This window comes from Alligator sinensis, unplaced genomic scaffold, assembly GCF_000455745.1.
Source record: "Alligator sinensis unplaced genomic scaffold, ASM45574v1 scaffold76_1, whole genome shotgun sequence".
Lineage (NCBI taxonomy): Eukaryota > Metazoa > Chordata > Crocodylia > Alligatoridae > Alligator > Alligator sinensis.
Window position 1 is genome coordinate 3,402,595 of NW_005841865.1, and position 22,566 is coordinate 3,425,160.

The 22,566-nt window shown below is 40.3% G+C and overlaps 1 protein-coding gene across 1 annotated transcript in view; it reads left to right on the plus strand.

The window, feature by feature from the left end:
• The window catches only part of EYA2 (EYA transcriptional coactivator and phosphatase 2), a 149,065-nt gene that overhangs the window by 1,093 nt on the left and 125,406 nt on the right, over positions 1-22,566 (plus strand). The window lies entirely within an intron of this gene.

The window sequence follows — 22,566 nt, forward strand, 5'->3', positions numbered from 1 at the left end:
GAGCTCCCGCCAGGGCTGCCCGGAGCGGCTGGACAGGGCCCCTTGGGCTTGGACCTGGAGAAAACTCCGGGGACCACAACCTGGCGGTGGCCGATGGAAGACACGGGGCTGCTTCTTCCCCGAAGCTTACCAAAACCCAACTCGGCTTTAAACCTCCTCCCGTTGATTTACCGAGTTCCCGTCTAAACCGGCGAGCCGGGCTTTTAACCCGTCTCCATCCCGCCCAGCCCTGCGCTAGTCCCCGCAGCCCGAGCGCCAGGCGGAGGAGTTCGTAGGCAAGCCTCTGTCCGCAGTTGTTCAGCCGGGAAAGCTTTGGAGTGTGATTTACACACTTTAAATAAAGTTTTTGAGTGTTAAATTAAGTTGGAGTGAGAGCCAGTGGCCTCCAAAGGAAATTATTGCCGGTGTGCAACTGCTGTGTTTCAAACTTAATCTGTTGACTGAATGATACATTTCTCCTGGGTGAAATTTTAGTTGTTAAAATGCATATGGTTAACCTGAAACCTGTTTTTTGGTCTACATCACGTTTAGCAACAAGCGTTTTGTTCAGTAGAGTACCAGGCGCGTGCATATCCCTTAATGCAGTTAATGTAACTGGCAGGAATGGTTTATTGTTTAATCCTCCTAATGGAGTTTGCTAGTTTACTGAGAGATTTCCTCCCCTGGAATGCTGTACGTGGAGGGCTTTCTTATCCTTTTTTCTCCAGATGTATTGAATACTGTAACTCAGATCTATTCCTGCACGGGGATCCCAGAAAGATGTTTGGTTTATTTCCAAACTAGCTTCTCTGAATTCTTTTCAAGCTGTTAGTTTTCCTTTATTTTTCTAATTAGATTTCAAAAACACAGAAAAGATTACTTCTTCCTTCCTTCAGGCCCTGTGGCACTATTGTGGTTTTGTTTTTTTTTAAATACAACACTATTAGCTTTCATTCGTGCTTAAAAGTGACAGCATGATGCTGCCCTCAGATGATGTTGTGTGTGACTATGAGTGACTTTCAGTACAGCTGTCTTAATAGTAATGATTGTAATAGGATTCAATATATTTAAATATCTTTTAAATTCACCTTTAAAATTCATGTGAAATGATTGTTACCACAAATAATGTTAGTAATTATTTTTACTTAACTAGTATCTCTGCAGAAAGCAAAAGTAGGCACCCCTGCAAAAAATTACTTAACTTAATGATTTCGTCTCGAGCCATAACATTAATTAAATCAAACTGTCAAGTAAAAATCACACGAATCAAAATATACTTATGACTGAATAACAACAGGTGGCATTTTCAGCTTTAGTTTTTCCATTTGTTTTTATTTTTCTCCCTGCATATTTTGTTTTAAAATACTGCAGTTAGACTTGATCCCCATGACTCACTAATCACAACAACATCATATGGTTGAAATGCTCCAAACGGGCTGCTGTTTAAAATATTTCACAAACTTTACAATCTTAAATTTTTTTATGAGGGATTCATTCGGGAGGAATAAAAATGTTTTTGTTGGAGGGGGAATTATCAGTAAGAATCTGTGTGCAGCTACAGTATGTGTGCAAATGCATCTTTATTATGCAGACAAGTTAAACCTAGATACACATACTAGGAATGAGGAATGTTGTGAAAATATTGTCATTTAGGTTATGCTCAGAGCCACTGCATAGTGTTTAAATAACACAGTGAGTGGTACTTTAGATTCTTCTAAAGATTAAATAGCTTTCTATATAGCAATCAGTCCTGCAACACTTATACATATGTTTTATGTACGTGAGTATTCATAATAAAATCAGTGAGACTATTTGTGCTCAAAAAACGTGAGCGGGGTACGTGCTTGTAGGCTCCGTTGATGTGTGTTTCTATGTGCTTGCACCACACGCGCATTAAACTGCAAGTCCATTAAATAAAATTCCATCATTTTCTGCTGTCATTTTAACTACTATTTCTGACAATGCTGTAGTACAGATTTATTCTGATATCATTTTTAATTCTTCTCAATAAGATTAATTTTTTCTCTCCCAAAATGTGCAATAGCTAGATGTTTTTAACGTGTCTTCAGCCGGACTATCCAACTAGAACAGTGTTGAAGACTAATTAATCTTTGCCGTAAACTCCTTCTGCAATAAATTCACAGGCTGTTGTACTTAATATGTGGAAATGACTGTTAGGATTTTTGCTGCAGTGGAAAAATGCTTTTAAAGTTATATGAAAATAAAGATGTTTTCAGAATACCAAGAAACTATTTTGGAATTAATTTTGACTGTTAAATCTGAATTTTCAATTGAATTTAACTCTTCATAGACTGTACAACCTAATCAAAGAAATATTTTATATGATGATCATAAATAAATGTACCCTGTAGGTCATGGAGGCATTTGGCATGGGTAGGGAAAACCTGTGTTATTGTTTGCCTATTTATATGAATAAATATAGGATATCAGGCTCATGTCTGCCAGTCCGATACATCTTGCTACATCGTACCATAAGAACATAAAGAGGAAGGAAAAAGTAAAGGCAGAATAAACCATTAAATATCTAAAGACTTGGAATAATGGAACTAGCACATGTAAAATAATATAGTGTTTAAATACATTTTCAGTATTTGGCTTATTAAGCGTAGTGCTGTCCTTAAAAAAATAAGTCAAACAAACCTCTTTACACAATGTTGTCTCCAGTAAGAAAAGGATTTGGAGGTGAGCAAACTGGGAACACTTAATAGAAAAGAAATCTCATTTTCTCCCCCTCTCCCTCCACAATGACAGAAAGACCATCCTGGTCAGCTGTGTTTTGTTTGTTACATTTAGTGGCTTGAAAGGTCCAATTAGAAAACAATTGGTGGTGGCAACCTAACTCAGGTAAAACAATACCTCATCTTTATTTAGAGATCTTAACTGGGGTAATGGTGTTTAACAAACAGTCTGTTTTAATCAGGTGAGGATAAACCCCTCAATTAGGTAGCACATAGCTGCAACTACATCTTGGTGATGACAAAATGTCACTGGGGGCTAAGAGCCCCTTATGAAGGTCTTATGTTTCTATAGTTTTGTTAGAACTGGAAGAAAAAAATCAAGCAAGATTGTGCAGTTCTACTTACTTCTTTTTTTGCAAAAAGATTGTTAATGTGTGGTGATGAGACTTAAAACAGATAAGAGGGACCTTACTCTCTTCTCTTGAGCAGGCTGCTGTTAACCAGGGGTAACTCCACTGAAGGAACACTGGTATTAATAGCAGTGTGAAAAGAGAATCTGATCCGAAACATCGGTCACTGCACAGCTAGTTCCAGCTGTTGTCACATGCTGCATCCTTCTTGGGGTTTTTTTATGCTGTACTCTGTGTGTGTGTGTGTGTGTGTGTGTGATGTATTGCACGCACTGTACACCCTCTGTATGTTCTGGATTTAGTTATATCATTGCGCTTTATTTAAAGATAGATGGTTTACGTGTGTGCATTAAAAGGAGAGAAAATTATACAGGATAATCCTTCCCATGTAAACTACCGGTATGTAATTGCTTATTTCCTAGTACTAGTTTATTTAACATGGTGCATGGTTCATTACCAGAGAAGGAATAATTTCTGCTTAATAGATTATGGGGGATGCCGGAGGTCATTAGAGATTGTTTGTTGTGAAATATAGGCAATATCTTCACTTGACTCTTCCATACCGTTTTACCAGGATATCTGAAGCAGGCTTCTGGCTTTCTAGGAAAGCTTGTGTATGGAACGTGAAGCTGCGTTTATTTCTGTTTTATAGGTTACTTATTTAGTCAGAGTATGATTAAGGAAAAATGGGTAAGAAAAAGAGAATGAACACATACAGAGTTAATGGCTCTACCTAGCCCTATTACACCTGGTTATGGCAACTGGGACATTGCCTTTACCTCTAAGTCAGGGCAGTAAGGGTAAATAAGAAGATATGGGTCCACATAGTTGGTTGTAGCATCGCACATTTTATGGTTACTCAAACAACTGGTAGACAATCTTCTATTTAAAATGAGCGTACCTGATTTTAACACTCAGCAGTTCATACAAAAGAAGAGATTTAGTTTGGAAAAGAAAAAAAGACCTCCTCCTATTCATTATTTGCCAGGCATATTTGTGGTGCATTGAAAGTATGATCCAAATTTGTGATATTTACTTAATTGGTCAAACTCAGCACACAAATGTATAAATATTTTTATAAAATAATACTGAACGTGAAAGGGTGACTCCTTAAAACAGAAAATATTGATATTTATATGAATATACAAACTAAAACACACATACATATGTGAACACACACATGCACACACACTAAATAGCAAGATGCATACCATAATGAAGGGCTCCTTAGAATCTATAGTTTCCAGTGCTTTTATAAGTAGGTATTTAATATCCTTACCTTTATTTTATTTATTTTTTTAACCTTGGAGGAAAGTGATCTTTTCTGTTCTTTTTCTAGCTCTAATTCAATATAAATTCAAAACTAAATGACATATTTCTTAATAAGCAAGGATAAATAACTAGTGAACTACAATGGAAAACATTAAATACATTGAGGAGTACATTGCAGTCTAAGGACTGATTTATTTTCATTTTATTTTTTCATAGCAGAAGACATCTTAAGAGTGCCTGTTGGCAACCAAGATTTCATTTGGTCTGAGGAAACACAAAATTATAATATTAAAATGTAACTGAAGTACATGTGTTGAAAAGAGAATTTGGTTCTTCTTATAGACTTATCTTTTCTGGTATGTTCAGCATAATCCAGTACTTCTGAAACTGGTAGAAGTTACGTTTTTTGGCAATTAACAAATATTGTTATGGAAGGAACTGTATTAGATTGTGGTTGTCGATACTTTCTACTACACTGAACACTGAATAATAAATATGCATTCTGCAATTCTTATTAAGATTAAAATGTTTTGACTTTAATGGAAGTTTTGCCCCAGGGCTACAGAATTGCACCCAATGTGGAAAGTGTTTTGAGGATGACGGAGTGCACAGTACAAGAGTGATTCAGAAAAAGTAGAAGTCTGAATTTAGAGTTCTTTAAAAAATCAGCAGTTATTAAGAGCCTGATGTTCAAACCTACTTTTTTAAAGTCTTAACTTTTTAGACAATCACTGAAATATGAATAATAGGGTTTTTTCCTCTACAAATATGAAGGATGGATTCAGGTGGATGAAGAGCAGGACAAAAATAACTGCCGTGTTTTATATATAACGTGTGTTGGGTTTCAGTGTGTGGCTTTATTTGATTTACTTTCAACAAGTACTTACTGTGTTCTGTATCTTTAAAAAATTATGAGGACAGCAATTTTATTTCTTTACCAAAGCAGTGAAAACACCAGGAATCCTTTTATAATTTGGAAAAAATGTCAAAAGAATGAAGTAGTTAAACCTAAGTGTGTTAGATCATATGCTGTAAATGCATAACTGTGATCACAGAAACCAAGGTTAAAACCACCAGCAAAACTCGCCCACAAACCCTAATTACTTGCAGGGAATGACCTCAGGCATTGTGAAGTTTGTGCCCGATTGTTGACTGACGTTTTCAGTAGAAGTGGAGTGTGTGTTTTGTTGGGGTGTGGGGTATTTTGTTGTTTGAGACTCTTTTCCTAAGGCCAGGCTGAGTACAAAGGCTGAAAATGGAGTTCATGGCAGGGAAAGCCTTGGATATGGTTTCAGCGTTAGGATTCTAAAAGCAGGTGAGACTTCTACAACAATATGGCTAGAAACTGGTTGGAATCGATTGGATTTTATTTTTGAAATGTCAAAAATTTCCTTCCTGATAAAGAGTTCGTGCCTAGATATTATCCTGTTTAGATTTGCTCGTAAGGAAATTGACACTTGAAATACTTGATTACAAACCTGGGATTTCTTCAGGTTCTATTTTCCTGTGCAAGCACAGTCTGAAATACAATTGAAATAGTTTCTAAGCTTTCGGTGTCATTATTTTTCCCCCTAGGGAAGGAAACTGATGTATGGTAGAGTCTGAACTTGGCTTTGCTGAAATTCCAGTTAGCACTGCAATAGAGTGATTTTTTTTTTTTTTTTAATTGCTTCATTGCATCAAAATATATAGGTTTATAGGAAAAATTGGCTTGGAGCAAAGTCATTCTGTAGACAAGATTCAACTATTTGCATGAAGGTTCCTCCAAAACTGGTCTCAACTTCCCCAGTCTGAACACTTTTATAAGCCTATAGAATTAGAGCACCTAAGGAGGATTGCTTATCCGCTTTTAGTCCTACATATACTTGTAAGGGAATAGATGAATTTATACTAATTGGCATGTGGTTGTAGACTTTGACTTGTAGTCATGATTTGTAAAAAAATCTGACCCTCCTTGTTTTGAGAAGTTGAAGAACAGCCCAGTGACTGGAGAATGGAAATGAAGTTATTACTGGTTGAATCCGATATGTTGGAGTATGCTTCATACTTTCCCCTGCTTCTTGGAGAGGCCAGACTCCACCGAAAAATTAACCAGAGTAGGAAAGCATTATATGCTAAACAAAGGCAAGGGGAGGTGAGGAGAATTTCTTAAAACTCAGCACATGCCTTTAAAACTGAAAATGCCTCTAGGATTACTCAGGCACCCACAAGAAACAGAACCAACGAGGGGAAAATGGAGCAGGAATTTGGAAAAATGTCATTTTTAGTTTAAGTAAGCAAAGCAGCTTGGGAGCCTCTGTTTACATCGTAGTCTTTGCACCACCCCAAAACCCACCACCCATCAGTTGTTTGTGCAGGGCTGCAAAACTCCTTTTGGAAAATTCTTTTCTGAACAGCACTTTGATGTAACCCATTTCTTTGGTCTCTTACATTTCCCCTCAAGTATTTTGTAATAGATTTAAATTCAGAACCGAGTAGAACTGTGTATCCAATTGTATGACCTCCATTTCTGCCACAACTATCTTCGCTGAATTCAATCTGTAAGATTTTGGCTGCTGCCGTTCTTTGAAAAAAAATCTTAACATACCTACTGAACGTGATCTAAACTATTCTATAAATGTCTATGTAACTGAAGTAGGACTGTGTGAATAATTTATTTATGTATTTATTTATTTTTTTGCTTCAGTGATTAAAACAAAAAAATGAAGAAATTGTGTTTAACGTTGAATACAAACTTTGATAGGAAATGAAATGTTTTTCTTTTGAGGTGACTTTTTTTATTTTTACCCTTTTAAAAATTGGATCCAGCTATCAAGCTTTTAAATGAAAATGATTTACAAATGAAAAGAGAAATGTCTTCTTCAGAGTTGTCTGAAATGCTCTTCCCCCCAATCCCCTCCCCCCCTTTTGGGAGCTTTCAATTCTGCGTGAATTCTGTAAATAGCTTGGTTCTGACGCTCTGTGTGTGTGTATATTTTTTGTAAATGCTCTGCTAGTCCACAACTTCATACTATCTCTACCTTGATTTATATTTTAAATGCTCAGAGGCATTGAATTAAGGTAAGGATGGAAGTCATTGCTGACACTTGGGGCAAAACACAGAAAGCATTTATATATGCTGTCTTCCATCATGTCTAATTTGGGACAGATTTAGCATGTTTGGGCCTGATCCTGTTCCACTGCTGTCCATGAGAACTTTTGTCAGTTCATTTCAATATGACCAGATCAGGCCTCTTTCAGAGTACTCTCAAACATTTTGTACTTGGTATAGACACAGCTCCTGTTCACTTCAATTTTATGCATCCAGAATTACAAGGCAAGTAAAAGTAGGGACTGTCATCAGTATGCACTATGCATAGAAAAGCATGTGTGCACAATCCCATAAAGCTCACTTGACACAAAAGAACAGAAGCCTGCAAATTGAGAGCTGGTACAGGATTAACAGGACATCCTTACCTACTCTTGGCCTTTTTCACATAAAACTACCATAGACCCTATGGTGATGCTGAATGTAATCGCAGACACTGATAAAGTCCCTATAGTGCTTTAACTCACAGTAGTGAGTTAGAGAGAGCAGTCAAGCTTGTGACTTAATCCTCTGGGTGTGTAGAGCTGGTTGTGCGGCTTTGTAGGGGTATCCATTTTTCTTTTAATTTATTTTTAAAAATGATAAAAACTCTTACTAGATTGTAGGAGCCTTTGTAGTCTATTGCATAAATAGAATAAAGGGCCAGTTCAAGAAGTAGAGCAAAGAACTTAATCATTTGCAGTCCTATGAGTGTAGGCAGCCCTTCACAAAACAGGATAAGAGATGTTCTCTGCCCTAAAATGTTTACAGTCTAAACAACATATGGTCTTTGTGCCAAGTATTTGCCGTCTGTTTTTTGAAACAATTAACCCAGTTTGGTATCTGCAAAGCTTTAAATGTTGGTTGCAGTTACAGAAAACCATCAGAAGGCACTACGGCCTGTTGTTTCTAGGTTCTATCTGAATTCTTTTTCTTTGTTTAATGAAGGGTAATCATGAAAGTACTCAAATGTACTTTGATTGTTGTCTAGGGTCGAATGGAAGGGATGAGCAGACAGTACCTATTAGAACAAACTGATTTGTTTGTAAAATATTTCATTCAAAATATACAGTCTAGCAAAGTCTAGAATGAAAGCAGATTTGTTTTTATTTAAAAGCAAGTTATACCCCAATATATTGGGTTCAAAATTGAATCCATTTATAGAACTTATTTTAGCAGCACTGAGTAGTATCATCACTGTTTCAGTCTTAAGCATATTATGCTTTTTACAAAGTTGATACGATTAGGATTGCTTCAACCGGACTGCAGTTTAGTCATACCAGCTGTTAAATGGGCGTTGGAATGCAACAATCATTTAACAGCACGTAGAAATATGGCACACTAGTTTAGGACAGGAAGTAAAATAATATAATTTCCAACTTTGACTATTTGAAGATAGCATACATAGCATGTAATTATTTGAACTGGAATTCAGTGAGGGTAAATGGTGCTAATATGTCACTTTTGTGAGATGTGCCACTGGTGTTCACTGCCTCAGTTTGACATCTTTTCAGTTAAAATGTATTTCAGCTACACATCTTTTCCTAGGTAAGTGAACCATAAATAAGTGAGATGTTTATATACGCTAGTTTGAATCAGAAAGGCAGAAGCTCAATTCTCATCTTGGTTCTAACACTAGTTTCTTCAATTGTCCTGAGAACCATTTAACCTCTCTGTCTATTACAACTGAAGAAAGGGGAATAATTGATATTTTAACCATTATCATATTTGAAATGCTGCAGTAAGTCAACATTTTAAATTAAACACATTCTGTGGAAGGTTTTGAATGCATCGGAAATGGCAAGCACAACTAAAATTACATATATAAATTGAAATTAAGAATGCAAACTTGAAAAGTATCGTTTTAGGTACTTTGTCAGAAAAATAGTATGTTGTGACCACTTCTATTTACTTCACTGGGACTAGGACTTGACCATACAATGTTATAAATTGTTGGATTCCCCCTCCTCCCCATCTCCCTGTTCCCTGCTCCAGTTCTAGGGGAAACAAAATGACTGACTATTTCTCTGTACAGGCAACACAGAAAAATTACACTGACTGTACACAAAGTGATGTTGTATGTAGGCACTAGTAAGCTGCTAGGATAAAGAGTGGAAAACCCATTTTCTGTTAACTTTTCAATTATATAAAAGTTAGAAAAACCATGGTGAATACAGGTTTTTTTTCCAGATTGCAATATGATTTCCTCTTCCAATGCTGACAGTATTTATTTTGCAATACAATTTTTTTTCCAGATAATTAAAAAAAAAAAAAAAAAGTAACGATAAAATGTAGGATGTACATTCATTGAAGTGTTGTCCTTGATCAAATCTATAAGACCTTTAATCCTACAGTTATACAACTATATAACTGTGGCTTTTGTGTGGCCTTTTTGGAGATGGTAAAGTTTGTCACTTTAAAAAGAACACCGTGTGGCAGCTTATTCTAGCTGAGAATGAGGCACTCTAACAGTATTAATGTCTTCCACCTGGTATGGAATGAAAGGAGAAAATTCTTCAGTTAGTGACAAATTTGTCATCAATCCACATGGGTTGCTTTGTAACAAATGTAGGGGTGTTCATTCCAAGAGAAGCTTATAGAGAAAGATGGAGTACGACTTCCGTTGCATAGCTGCCAACAGGAGGAAAGTAAAGAGCCTAAAAGCAATATAACTTACATGAAGAAAGGTTCTAAAATACTGGTCAAGAGCAAAATGTCAGGAGAAGTATTCTGTCTGCAGAGTTCTGAATGAAACAAATTAGGATGTGCTAGGAATCGAGGCACCTAACACCGCTCCAGAAAGAGTTCTGTGAGCATTAGTACCCAGATGCACGCTAAGCCCCCTCAACGCTGCATGTGCTGCATTCGGGAGAGTCCAGGTTTATGTGGAAAACATGCATCGGTGTCTCTAACAGCTAAAGACTTTTAAACGCCAGCCCTCGCTGTGAACAAGGGTTGGAATGTTTGTTGTGGTTCAAATAAAAAAATGCAGTTAGAACAGGGGTGGGCAAAATGATGGATCCAGCCAGTGGATGGACTCCATTTCCCAGCAGCCCCTGCTCGCGTCACTGCAGCCAGTTTCTGTGGAGACCCCAGAAGCAGCAGCGCTGTGATAGCATGGGACCAGGGTTTCCATGGAGACTGACCCCAGCAGCACTGGCTGGGTGGGGAGCTGCTCTGGGGCTGGGATCTTGTAGTGGTGACAGCGTGGTCCGGACCTGGGGCAGGGCCACAATCTGCTGCCTGCATGCTCTGGGCAGGGGCGTGCAGCTCTGCCCTGGCTCCAGGCCATGCTGTTACTGCTGCAAGATCCCAGCCCCAGAGCAACTCCCCGCCCAGCTGAGTGCCCTGTAAACCCTGGCCCCGCACTGTCATGGCGTCACTGCTCCTAAGGTCTTGATGGAAACCAGCTGTAGTGATGTGGGCAGGGGCTGCTGGGAAATGGAGTTCGCTGTGGGCCCAGTCTGGCCTACCGCTGAGCTAGAAGATGTACTTGCACCTACTGATAGCCCAAATCCTGACAACTGAGATAAGATCATACCTGCATCATAGACCAGACGTGTGTTTTGGCCAATTCTGCTGTTTAATATACAGGCAACCCTTGCTTAATGCTGTTTCACTTGGGGCTATTTTGCTATAATGCTCGTTTGAAATTGATACCTGATTTCACTTAGTGCTCAGTGAGTTTTGTTATAATGCTCACAGTCGCCATTTTGGGTCATTAAAAACAACTGTGGTTGCCATCTTGGGTTGTCAAACACTTGGTTTTTCAGAAACGAATTAAGAGCACTAAGCGGGGATTGCCTGTAGTTGAGCTTTTGAATGTTGGAATAGCTCTAAATGCTTTGCTTACCCAACACCTTTATTTTGCTCTCCTGCAACACCAAAGGATTGGTTGCTCTCCACTCCTTCCAGGAGTATAATTTTCAGGAAAGCACAAGTGAAGAATCAGAATGAGCAACCTGAGATTATCACAGCATTAAGAAAAAATGGGATGGAGACTTAACTCTCTCTTCCTCCTTAGCAAAACTTTCAGTAATACATTATTGTATTTTAGGATATGAAGGAGTGGGAGCACACAAACACCAACAGACTCTCCTTATGCCTGAAGAAAGGTGTCTGTGCCCAAAAGCTTGCAAAGAACAATTTTTCCAACCATTTAGTTGGTCTAATAAAAGATATCACATCCACCCAAAGAACCTTGTCTGCCTATGTCCTTCAACACGGCTACAGCCAACAACCCTAAAATACAATAATGAATTACTGAAAGTTTTAAAACTTTGGTGTAGAGTGTACCCTAGCATATTTAATGCTGTCCTTGGCTTCTCATTAGAGACAGTAGACTTAATGTAATGCATTCAGTGGTTATTTGTGGGAGGGGAAGAACTTTATGTTCCATGAAAAGCAAGTCTTTGGAAAGGAAGTGATTATTTTTTGCCATGTTTTCCTCCTGAAATTCTAATAAATTCTTCAGTGAGGACACCAAGGAAAAATAAATTTTATACAGAAAATCAGCAGTTTGTTAATTCATATCAGATTATACAATTTGGAGGGATAGCACACCCTTTATCATGGGAATAGCTGCTGTTTCAAAGAATTTTAAGAAGCAAACAAAAAAGGGGGAAGCTATGAAAGTTATTTTCATTACTTTTTTTGTTTGCATCCTATCTGAAACAGAAGATATGCCTGATAATGAAGAGCAGCTCCTCATCTCTGAAATGTTAATTAGACCCCTTTCTCAGAACTCTCTGAGTTTATGCCAAATGCTTTTCAAGTGTCTTATAAGCACAGATGATAGAATCATAAAACCATAGAAAAGTGGGGCTGGATGGGACCTCTAGAGGTAATCTAGTCTAACCCTCTGCCTGAGGCAGGATCATATCCAAACCATTCCACACACATTTTCCTATCCTGCTGCTAAAGCTACACAAGGTAAGCAGGTGGACAATGGTGGCCAATGCCCTGTTTCTGCAAGGGTTATGAAAATACACTTGAGAGCGCCAAGGAAGGGATGCCCTTTGTTACAAAGGAAGTCAAAACCCTCCACAGTCCATACCAATTTGACCACGGGGTAACATTCCTTCCTGACCCCAAATGTAGTGATCGGTTTGACCCTGAGCAGAAGGGCATGACTTTTTAGCCAAGAACCTCTGGGTTTTAGTCCTAGCAGGAGATCTGGCCCACTCCAATCAAAATCCCTAGCCTTGGCTTCAGCCAACACTTAATGCTTCTGAGGAAGGCAAAAAAAACCCCCAAAACCCAACTCCTATGACATGTAGCAATGGGCGGGGAGTGGGGGGCGAAATCCTTCCTGGCCCCATCTGGCAACCAGCAAAGCCCAGGAGCAAAGGACATACCCATAATATAGCATAGGCCTAGCTACTCCAAGTTCATCCCTGACCTATGCTGATCCAACTTCATCTTGAACACCTCCACTGATGGAGATGCCACAGCTTCCCTCGTCAGTCTATTCCACTGCCTCACTGTTCTAACAGTAAAGAATTGCTTTCCTGATATCCAATCTAAACTCATTTTGCTGCAACTTCAAGCCACTGGTCCAGGTCCTTCATTGTTTTTGTTGCCTACTTGGACTCTCTCTAACTTCTCCATGTCCTTTTTTAAAATATGGAGCCCAAAATAGTACATGGTACTTGAAATGAGGCTTAATCAGTGTTGAAAAAAGAGGCACTATAACCTCTTGTGTGTTGCATCTAATGGTTCTACTGATTCAGCCCAAAACCACATTTACCTTTTGTGCATCTGTATCACACTGCAGACTCATATTGTGTCTGTGATCCATGAAGACCCCTAGACCCTCTTCTGTAGTGCTGCCATTCAGCCAGGTGTCACCCATCTTATATCTGTGTGTTTGATTATTTTCCATTAGGTGTAGCACCTTGCATTTGTCAGCAGTGAACTTCATCCTGTTGGCTCCAGCCCAACTGTCCAATCTGTCAAGATCCTTCTGAATTACACTTCTATCCTTCATTGTATTTGCAGTCTTTCCTGATTTTTTGGTCATCTGCAAATTTGCTCAAGAGATTCTGTTTTCCAGCATCCGTATCATTAATAAACATGTTGAACAATACTGGGCCCAAGACAGACCTCAGTGGGACTGCGTGAAACCTTCAGCCATTCTTACATGGATGCATTTATAATTACCCTTTGCTTCCAACTATTGAGCCAGTTGCCTATCCCAGGTTTCTCCAATTTGGTTATGAGGACATCATGTGGGACTTTGTCAAAAACCTTGCTGAAATCCAGATATAGTATATCTACAATATTCCCTTCATCCACACAGCTAGTTATTTTTTTTAAAGGAGGAGATCAATTTGTTTGGCACAATTTGTTCATAGTAAATCCATGCTGGCTGCTTATGATCAGCCTTTCCTTCTCCAGATACTTGCAAATGGACTTCCTTGTGATATGCTCTGGTAACTTTCCAGGTATCAAGGTAAAGCTAACCAGCCTATAGTTCCCTGGGTCCTCCTTGTTGCCCTTTTTTCAAAAAAGGGGCACTATGTTCACCCTTTGCCAGTCTTCTAGTACCTTGCCCATCTCCCACTATATAAGTTATTGTGAAAGGCTCCAAGATTTCCTCTGAAAATTCCTTCAGTACCCTGGGATGAAGTTCATCAGACCCTGCTGACTTGAATTCATTTGTACCCATCAAAAGCTCTCTGTTTCTTTTGTTATTTTATCCCTCAGCTTGTCCCCTTGATCATGCATGTAAAGTTGTGAGTGAATATTTAGATGCCTCAGCCCTTAACATCAGTCAGTCTTGGTTATTTTTATTAAGACATGCTGCCTTACAGAAATGTTTATATGTGCTTTGTGATGATGACCTGGCCTGGCTTTTTTTCTCCCCTCTCTCACCTTGTTTCCATGATGCATGAAGTCTCATTGGTGAGAGAATTGTAGGGTTACTTGAATTATTATTTTTTTCTCTTGTGATCAATCTAAGTACGCGGAATAAAACATTGCAAGAACTAGATCCCCTCCTTCCAGTAAACCTTCAGTTTTTCAACCAGTACTGTGTAGAATGTAGAAATAGGAAAGATGCAGTACATAATCCTGCATAGTCTGGGTTAGTCTCCAGGAACTGGACTTTTTACGACTTTTAAGGTAGGTAGAAACATGCGTGTAGAATTGTGCCTGACACACTCCATTCTGATTTGCTTTGCAAAGGGAGTATGATTGTCAAGGCACTGTACATGTGAAATGTGGAGAGAAAAGAACGCTATTTGTAAGAGCTGGAACAGGCTTGATGTCTTATCAAGAATTTGATGGCAGCTGACGATAGTGGAAAGTATAGGTAATTTGGATTTTATGGCATCTACTAGCAACACTAGTCTGGTGCTCTACCGACAAGTTAACATAATTGGGCTTCTCCTCTTTCCTCAAATGGTCATCTATGTACCCTCCTCTTGGTTATGTAAAAGCAATAATCTAAAAGCATCTGCAAGAAATGTAACCCTGACAAGCCAAATTTCCTACAAATGATCATCATCTGCCACTCTACAGACAGGCAAGAATGTTTTCATGAGTTGTCCAAGAAGTTGTCTCTAAGCACGCTGATAAGATAGTATTAGCACCACGTCAGTGTTTCTCTGTCTGGTCCAAGGCTGACGTTGACATCTGCTCCTACATGACACGTGCACTCTTCCCCCTTTTGCCCAGCATCTCGTATTGCAGAAGCTGGTCCAGAGCCCAGTCTCCTGAGGCCACTCTTGTAGCCAGTGAAATGACTATGAGAGGAAATACAGCCCTTTCCATTACCAAGATACAGTGTGTCTACAGAACTCCCTTTGGGCTTCCTCAAACAGATAATGTCTTCACTTAAAAAGGGTTTTTGGGACTTCTTTGATGTATAAGAACAACTGCTGGAAGATGGGGCATATGACGAATATTAAGTAATGGTTTTTCTGCTACCACCAGAACTGTAGGACTTTATGTAACATTCAAGTGCACATTCTTAAAAGTTAGTGTACTCTGGGCCTTAACAAGTCCCTACACATCAGGCTCTGAATTATATCAAATTTCTTACAGACTCCCAAGTTGTTACATAAAATAGATCACACACTAGAGACCTAGAGAACTGTAGTTCAGAATGAGGTCCACAAATAAAAAATGAACAAGGAGGAAAATAGCTGGGACTTAGCCTATAGGAGACATTTTCAAATTCCCTTCCCCCTTATTTGCCTTCAATTGTGCATACAAGTTAGATAGCTGCTCACACCAAAAAGTAATTAGGGCTTAGCTGCCAAGTGTGAACATTTTATCTTGCAAATCGCATAAATGTGATCCTGCAAATCTTATAATAAAGGTAACATCTACACTTCCAAATGCTGTTTTAGCTCAAAGATCTCAAAACACCTTACAAGTACTGTCAATAAAGGTTTATGTCTAACCTGTAGCACAAGCAAGTATTTTAGTCTAGAGGATAGGCGTGCATATAATAATTGAACCCTGATATTTTGATTTTTAGGAGAAAAGACTTTTTATTTTGATTAGGTTAAGGTGCACTGTTTCTCTCCAAATTCATGTCAGGAAATGTTATTCAAAGTTGGGCTGCTGAGTGCCAAAATATAATGGGAAGTTATAAGTATCAGTCCCTTTTTACATAACGGTTGAATGAACATCTGATTGCTGTAGTCCTGTGATTTCAGTTGCAACTTCTTGCTAGGCTTGGATTTTTATGTTACTTTTGAACTGTGATTATTTAGGATGGTTGAGAATAATGCCTGTAATTAACCTATGTTCTCAGAGATTCCACAGTTTCAATGGACCTGCTCATTTAAGTATACTTTTGGATCTGTGAAATCTTTGAGTCCAAAGTTACTAGAATCAGGAGATTATTTGTATAAAAATTATCCAGTCTGATCTCATTAGTGAAGCTGATGATGAGACGTTTGCCAAGAAACTTCTAAGAAAAGTTTCAGCAGGGAGTAACCAGTCAGGTCACTGTCTTTTTAAAATAACTGAAGAAAAGGAAGCGTTTGCTGCAGAGCTGAGCTATTTGGTTCTGGTGTGTTTGCCTGCAATGGTGGATAGTTATGCAGTGCCACCGTCTCCAGCAGAAAGACCTGTGCTTCTTCCTTCCTTTCACTTGGGCGCAAAGCGGTAGGAACCCAATAATCCGCAACATCAGAGATTAGACATCTACAAGCGAGTAACCCCTAGCCAGTTGACAAGTTCTCTTGCATTAAACACTGAGGCCTTTGATACCACTGAGTAATCTCTTCTATGTACTAGCTTCCTGATGCTGAATGAAAAAAGTCATGACAACATCCTGCAAAAGCATCAACCTCTTGGGTTTGGTTTCATTTCCTGATCCTCAGAAGAGGGATGCCTTTATCTAAGGATTCTTGCATTTATTTCAAAAGCCAGCAGAAGGCTTGTGTTGTGTGTGTGGCAGTGCACAGGACTCAGTATTTGGTTATCCACCCAAGTATTTAATTATACAACCAAGCGAGCTCTGACAACTTTAACTATACTGGAATGTGTCATCGTAATCCTATGTTTGGGGAGAGTGACTGTTGACAAACCAGTACAGTAATTTGGATAAGCCATCTTTACTTGCATCAAAGCTATAATTTTAACATTAGCTTCAACCTGGTAGAGCTTTGACCTACCCTGTATTCTGATTGGTATGCGCAATAGGTAGGACGACTACATGTCCTGGTTTGGCTGGGACAGTCCCAGACTTCATAGGTTGGTCCTGGCCAGTTGGTGAAAATTAAAACAAGTCCCAGAATCACAGGGATGTGGGGCGCAGTCCAGCGGGGAGGCAGAGCAGCATGGTTCGGCAGGGAGGCGGGCAATGCCTGCCTGCCTCTGCCTCTGCTTGCAGCAGCACCACTGACTTGGAGGGAGAGGGAAGAGTGGGCAGTGCCTGGATTTCCTTAAAATAATACGGTCACCTTACCAATAGGTAAATGAGTCCTCCTAGCTAAATAAGACTGTTGTCTTCCCAAACAATTACACAGAATGTATAACAAATCATCGTCTCATTTGCTATGGTTTAGTCCAGGGGAGGGCAAAATATGACACGTGGGTCAGATCTGGCCTGCCAAGTACTTTCATTTGGCCCGTGGGAGCAAGGTGCCCACATGTACACACAGCCCCAAACATACCCTGCTGCGCCTCACTCCCACCTTGTAGGTAGAAGGGTGCAGCCCGGTGAGTACACAGCTTCTGGCTGGGGCTGCTGCTGCTCCTGCAGCCCCCAGGGAACTGCTCGGCTTCCCTGGTCTTCTGCTGGCTCTGGGCAGCAAGTAGGAAAACGGCAGGGGCGAGGTTGCAGCTGGGCAGGAGCGTGGGGCTGGTGACACCTGCACCCTGAGCCCTCCACCTGCTGCTGCTGCCCATGGGGGAAGTACAGGAGGTCCTCACATCCCCCCCCACACACCACACAAATGCCACACCCACATCCTGCCCTCACAGACCCCCTCACACACACACACACACACATACACACACACACACACACACCTGCACACCATATATACACATACTAGGACTGTGCGAAGCTTCGGTCACTGATTTGATTCAGCTGAGATGTAGCCCAATTCGGTGGCCGAATCTCTCAATCTGAGTCGAATCAGGAGACCCTTTTAATCTCTCTGAATCGAATCGGAACTCTCCAATTAATTTTGGAGAGATTTGATGATTCAGACATAGACACAGCTTTAAATATTTTTTTCTACATACCTCAAGGTACCAGGCAGCTCATGAATGCTGAGATGCTGGGGCAGATGGAGCATCCCATGGGAGCATGGGGGGGTGGTCCCCATTGTGCTCAGCAGTGGACCCGGAGCACACAGGGGGACCCCCCTACCCCCTGGCTTGGCAACTGGTGCCTCCTGGGTCTGGGGGAGCACCTGGGCTAATTTCCAAGCCAGTGGGGCGTGGGGGCATCCCCTGCATGCTTGGTGGCAGACCCGGAAGTGAATCGGAAATACTTCCAGTTCGCTTCCGGGTCCACTGCCGAGCATGCAGCCTCCCCGTGCTCCTGTTGGGCGCTTCATCTGCCCCAAGATCTCAGCGTTCACGAGCTGTGCCTGGTACCTCGAAGTATGTAGAAAAAACATTTAAAGCTGTGTCTATGGCTGAATCGCTGATTCTCCAAATCAGCATCAAATCTTCAGATTTGCATTCAGCCAAATTGAGTTGGGACAGTGATCCAAATCAGCTAATCAAATCACTGTCCCCCGAATTGGGCCGAATCCAAATTGAATACAACCCGTTTCGCACACCCCTAACACATACCATACACGCACACCTGCACACCAGATACACACACCTGCACCCTACTATACACCCCCCCCACACACACAATATACAAGACTAAGAATTTATTTAGAGTTATTATGCAATCACTTCTATATACACTGTGCATGCAAACACAAATCATGGCAAAAATATTTTTTGTAATAACATTAAAATATGTTGTAATAGGTGTTTGACTTTTACTGTATGATTTGGTTTTGGAAGGGACTTCCAGTGGCAAAAGTCAGGGGTTAGGGGGTGGGACTTTTGGTCCCAAGATGGTGACAAGGGGGCAAGACAATCATCAGGGGGTGGGGCTCCCCACGCGGCCCTCAACAGTTCACCAAAACTCATTAAGTGGCCCTCCACCCAAAATAATTGCCTGCCCCGGGTTTAGTCAATCTGTTAATTAGATTAATTCAGTCACTTTCTTAATTTGACTTGTTTATATATATGCATGGTGCATAGACTGTTTTTTGAGAAAACACTGGCTTATGTACTGGTTATTTCTTTTGGTGACCATTACATTCATCACTTATATGTTGGGGTACCAAAAAGAGCTACGGTACTCCCTAAGTTTCTTTTTGCATCTATTTAGTTTGAAAATTACATTTCGATAGTCTTATCTACGTGACAATAATTCTTTCTTAAACTGGGAGTTAGCAAGATTGATTGCTTCACTATTTTAATTTACTGAGCATAGATTACATATCCACAAGAAAAACTTCTCTCTAACAAAAGCACATTATATCTTGGCTCTTGGTTACAACCAGCTCAACTTTAATTTCACAGCTTGCTGCCAACAGCTGCCCTAGCAAGACACAGCACTCATAATAAATGATATTTCTCTTAAAGAAGGAAAGAGAAAGAGAGAGAAATGCAAACCTTGTTCCAGCTGGATTGAGGAGACAGACGTAGCATATTTTTCTTACTTACAAAGCTGCCATCCATAAACATTTTAAATTATTTTTCATGCTTAATAATCAGGATCAGACCTTTTTTTTCAGTACTGAGGCAAGCACAAGATACTGGAGTCATAGAGTTTCATTCAAAGCTCATTAGTTATGGACTTTTCCTAAATCTTGCATTTAAAGGGTTTCAGGGGAAGTTCACCTATTAGATTCAGTTACTTAATGAGTTACTTGGAAGAAACATTGAAATGAACAATCAAGCTAGTGGAGATGGTTTTCACCAAGGCTTGGTATCAGAATCCCTAGATTTTTACCAAAGGCTCTTTAATGACTACATGTAAATTATGACATTGGATTTACTTCCTGTTTAAAAGATGGCATTATGTCACCCATAGTACTGTAAATTTGTGTTGGGATGAGAATCCAGTATTTAATGAGGGAGAAAATTGTAAATTCATCTATACCTTGTGCTGACTTTTTAGAGAGAGGAATTGTTTTTTGTTGGTTGTAAAGTACCATTCATACATTGTACTACCACATGTGAATAACCTACTAAATTATTTCCTGTGTGATCCTTGGAAGTTTCCCATCCCAAACCTGAATCATCTCAAACCTTTATTAATGAGCACAAGATAGCACCACATAAAGTGAGAGGTTGCCGATGCCTGCGTGCACCATACTGACATTTGTCTCGCACTTTTTTTTTACTTTTAGGAGGTAATTTTCAGACCTGTCTCAACAAGCTCTTGATTTTTGTGTCTATAATGTATGGGAACAAATCATGACATCTTCAGTTATGACAGCTAGGTACCTAGTTTCTGGGAGAAAACAGACAGACATATAAATGATACAAACGGTACCTGCAATTACTCACACTTGACAAATATGGACATAAAAACAGAAGCCAGGCTTTAAAAGCATGTCTCAAAGTGTCCTGGGATTTATTTTCATATATGCAGAGATTTATAATCTGCTAAATGACTACAGGTAAATATCCATATGCATGTCTTGCTATCAGGTGAAAAGTCCACTGAAAATGCCATTTATGCCTTTCCAAAATATGGTCCATATGTGACCAGCAGCCTACCTATCACAAAGGACAGTTAAGTCAGAGTTCCATAAAATATCTCTTCCTATTGCCAGAAGGCACCAGACGCTTCACAAGAACATTGTATGCAAGTGCCCCTGCTGGATGGTAGGAACTGGACTGTGGAGATTTCAGTGGCCATAGAGTGGACAAGAGCTGTTGGCTTGACTGAGCAGCTCTGGAGTGCTTTCATTTTGCACAGGCAGTATAGTGTACTGACAACCAAAGCATTTATTATTCATCTGATTTAAGAAATCTTAATAAAGAAGTCCATGAAAAGACTAATGGTTTTGTTATATGCTAGTATAATGCACAACATTCTGTGCATTAGCCAACTTAGCACCATAGGTGCATGTGTTTATTTGCAAAGACAGAAGAGCCCCTCTGAATTCATCATCTGCCTACACAAATATAATGCAGCCAAATCAGGATTAGGTGGTTGCAGACAGTAATCTGCACTGGAATACCAAGCCAACCAAATGAGTTTTCAAGACACGTGTGAGAGTACAAATGAATTGCTTAGTGACCATTACTTAAATAGCACATAAATAATGGGCTTCATAACTGATCCAATAATAATTGGCTGTATTCATTTATCCTATAGCCATGAGTACAGATTCTTCCTCATTGTGCTGTACCATTGTAACTGAGGTGGTTCCTGTGCTAAATGTTAAACATTCTAGAATAAGACTAGATACAGTTGGTAGCTTTTAAAAATACTGGGATGATTATGATCAGGTAATTGTTTTATTAGTTATTATATAGGTTAAAGAAATATTGAGTTTATAATTTCTTTGATCATGGAACTGCTTAGTAGCTGCTCCATAATTAATCCACACTTCTGTTTCAAATCCTGTTTTTGATGTTCTCTAAGGGTATAGATAAATGAAAAAATAGTATTACTATCACATTGTACTGGTACAAACTGTTCTGAAGTAACTGTTACATTTGCATGATCCTTTGGGCTAGGGACAGAAGGTACACATAAACCAGTTTAAGTGATCAGAAACTGGTTTAAACCAATAACAGAACATAGGTTCAGTGCACATAAACCAGTTTCAAAATGGTCAAAACTGGTCTAAGATAAACCTGGTTAAAGTAGCATCAGATTTAACTGATTTGGGTCAAACCGGTTTATGGAACTTCTGTCCCAGACCCCTTCCTGGTTTAAGTTAAACCAGAGTCCTCCAACATCCCAGCATGCTCTGCAGCCCTGGACTGGGCTGTCCTCTCTGCTCCAGGAAGCAGGGCTAGTCCCACCCTTCTGCACTCTAGCCTGAACAGGGATGGTGGTGTGGCCAGATATGTCCTGGCATGGTCCTGTTAAGGCAAAGTGGGCAGGGAGGGGGTTAATTCTTCCCTCCTCCCCCTCCTGCAGCTGAGGATGGGGCTGGCAGACCCCGGCTGCAGTCCCTAGAGGCAGAAGGGATGGACGGAGGAGGGAATTAACCCCCTCCCTGCCCCCTTTGCCTTAATGGGGCCATGCCAGGATGGCATCTGGCCATGTCCCCAGCCCCCCCGCAGACACATGACCCCCCGCAATGCCTCCGAGCTGGTCCATGTAGCCTGGTGCCCAGCCAGCTGCCACCTGTGTATACCAAGCCAGGTTGCCCTCGCTGACAGGGCTCAGCTTCCGCATCACTGAGCTGCAGCTGCTGGGGAGGACCCCACCCCCATGGGCCAGCGAAGCCATCCAGCTGCCTCAGCCAGGGCTGAAAGGGGCTGACCCAGAGCAGGGCCTTCCTCAGCGGCTGTGGCTCAGTGACAGCTGCTCCCCATGTCCAGGCTGGGCCAGGCCAGGCAGTGTTGCACAGAGCCCCCCTCCCCACTCCATGGTGGCAGGGGGTTGGGGAGGAGTAGGAGTAGGGGA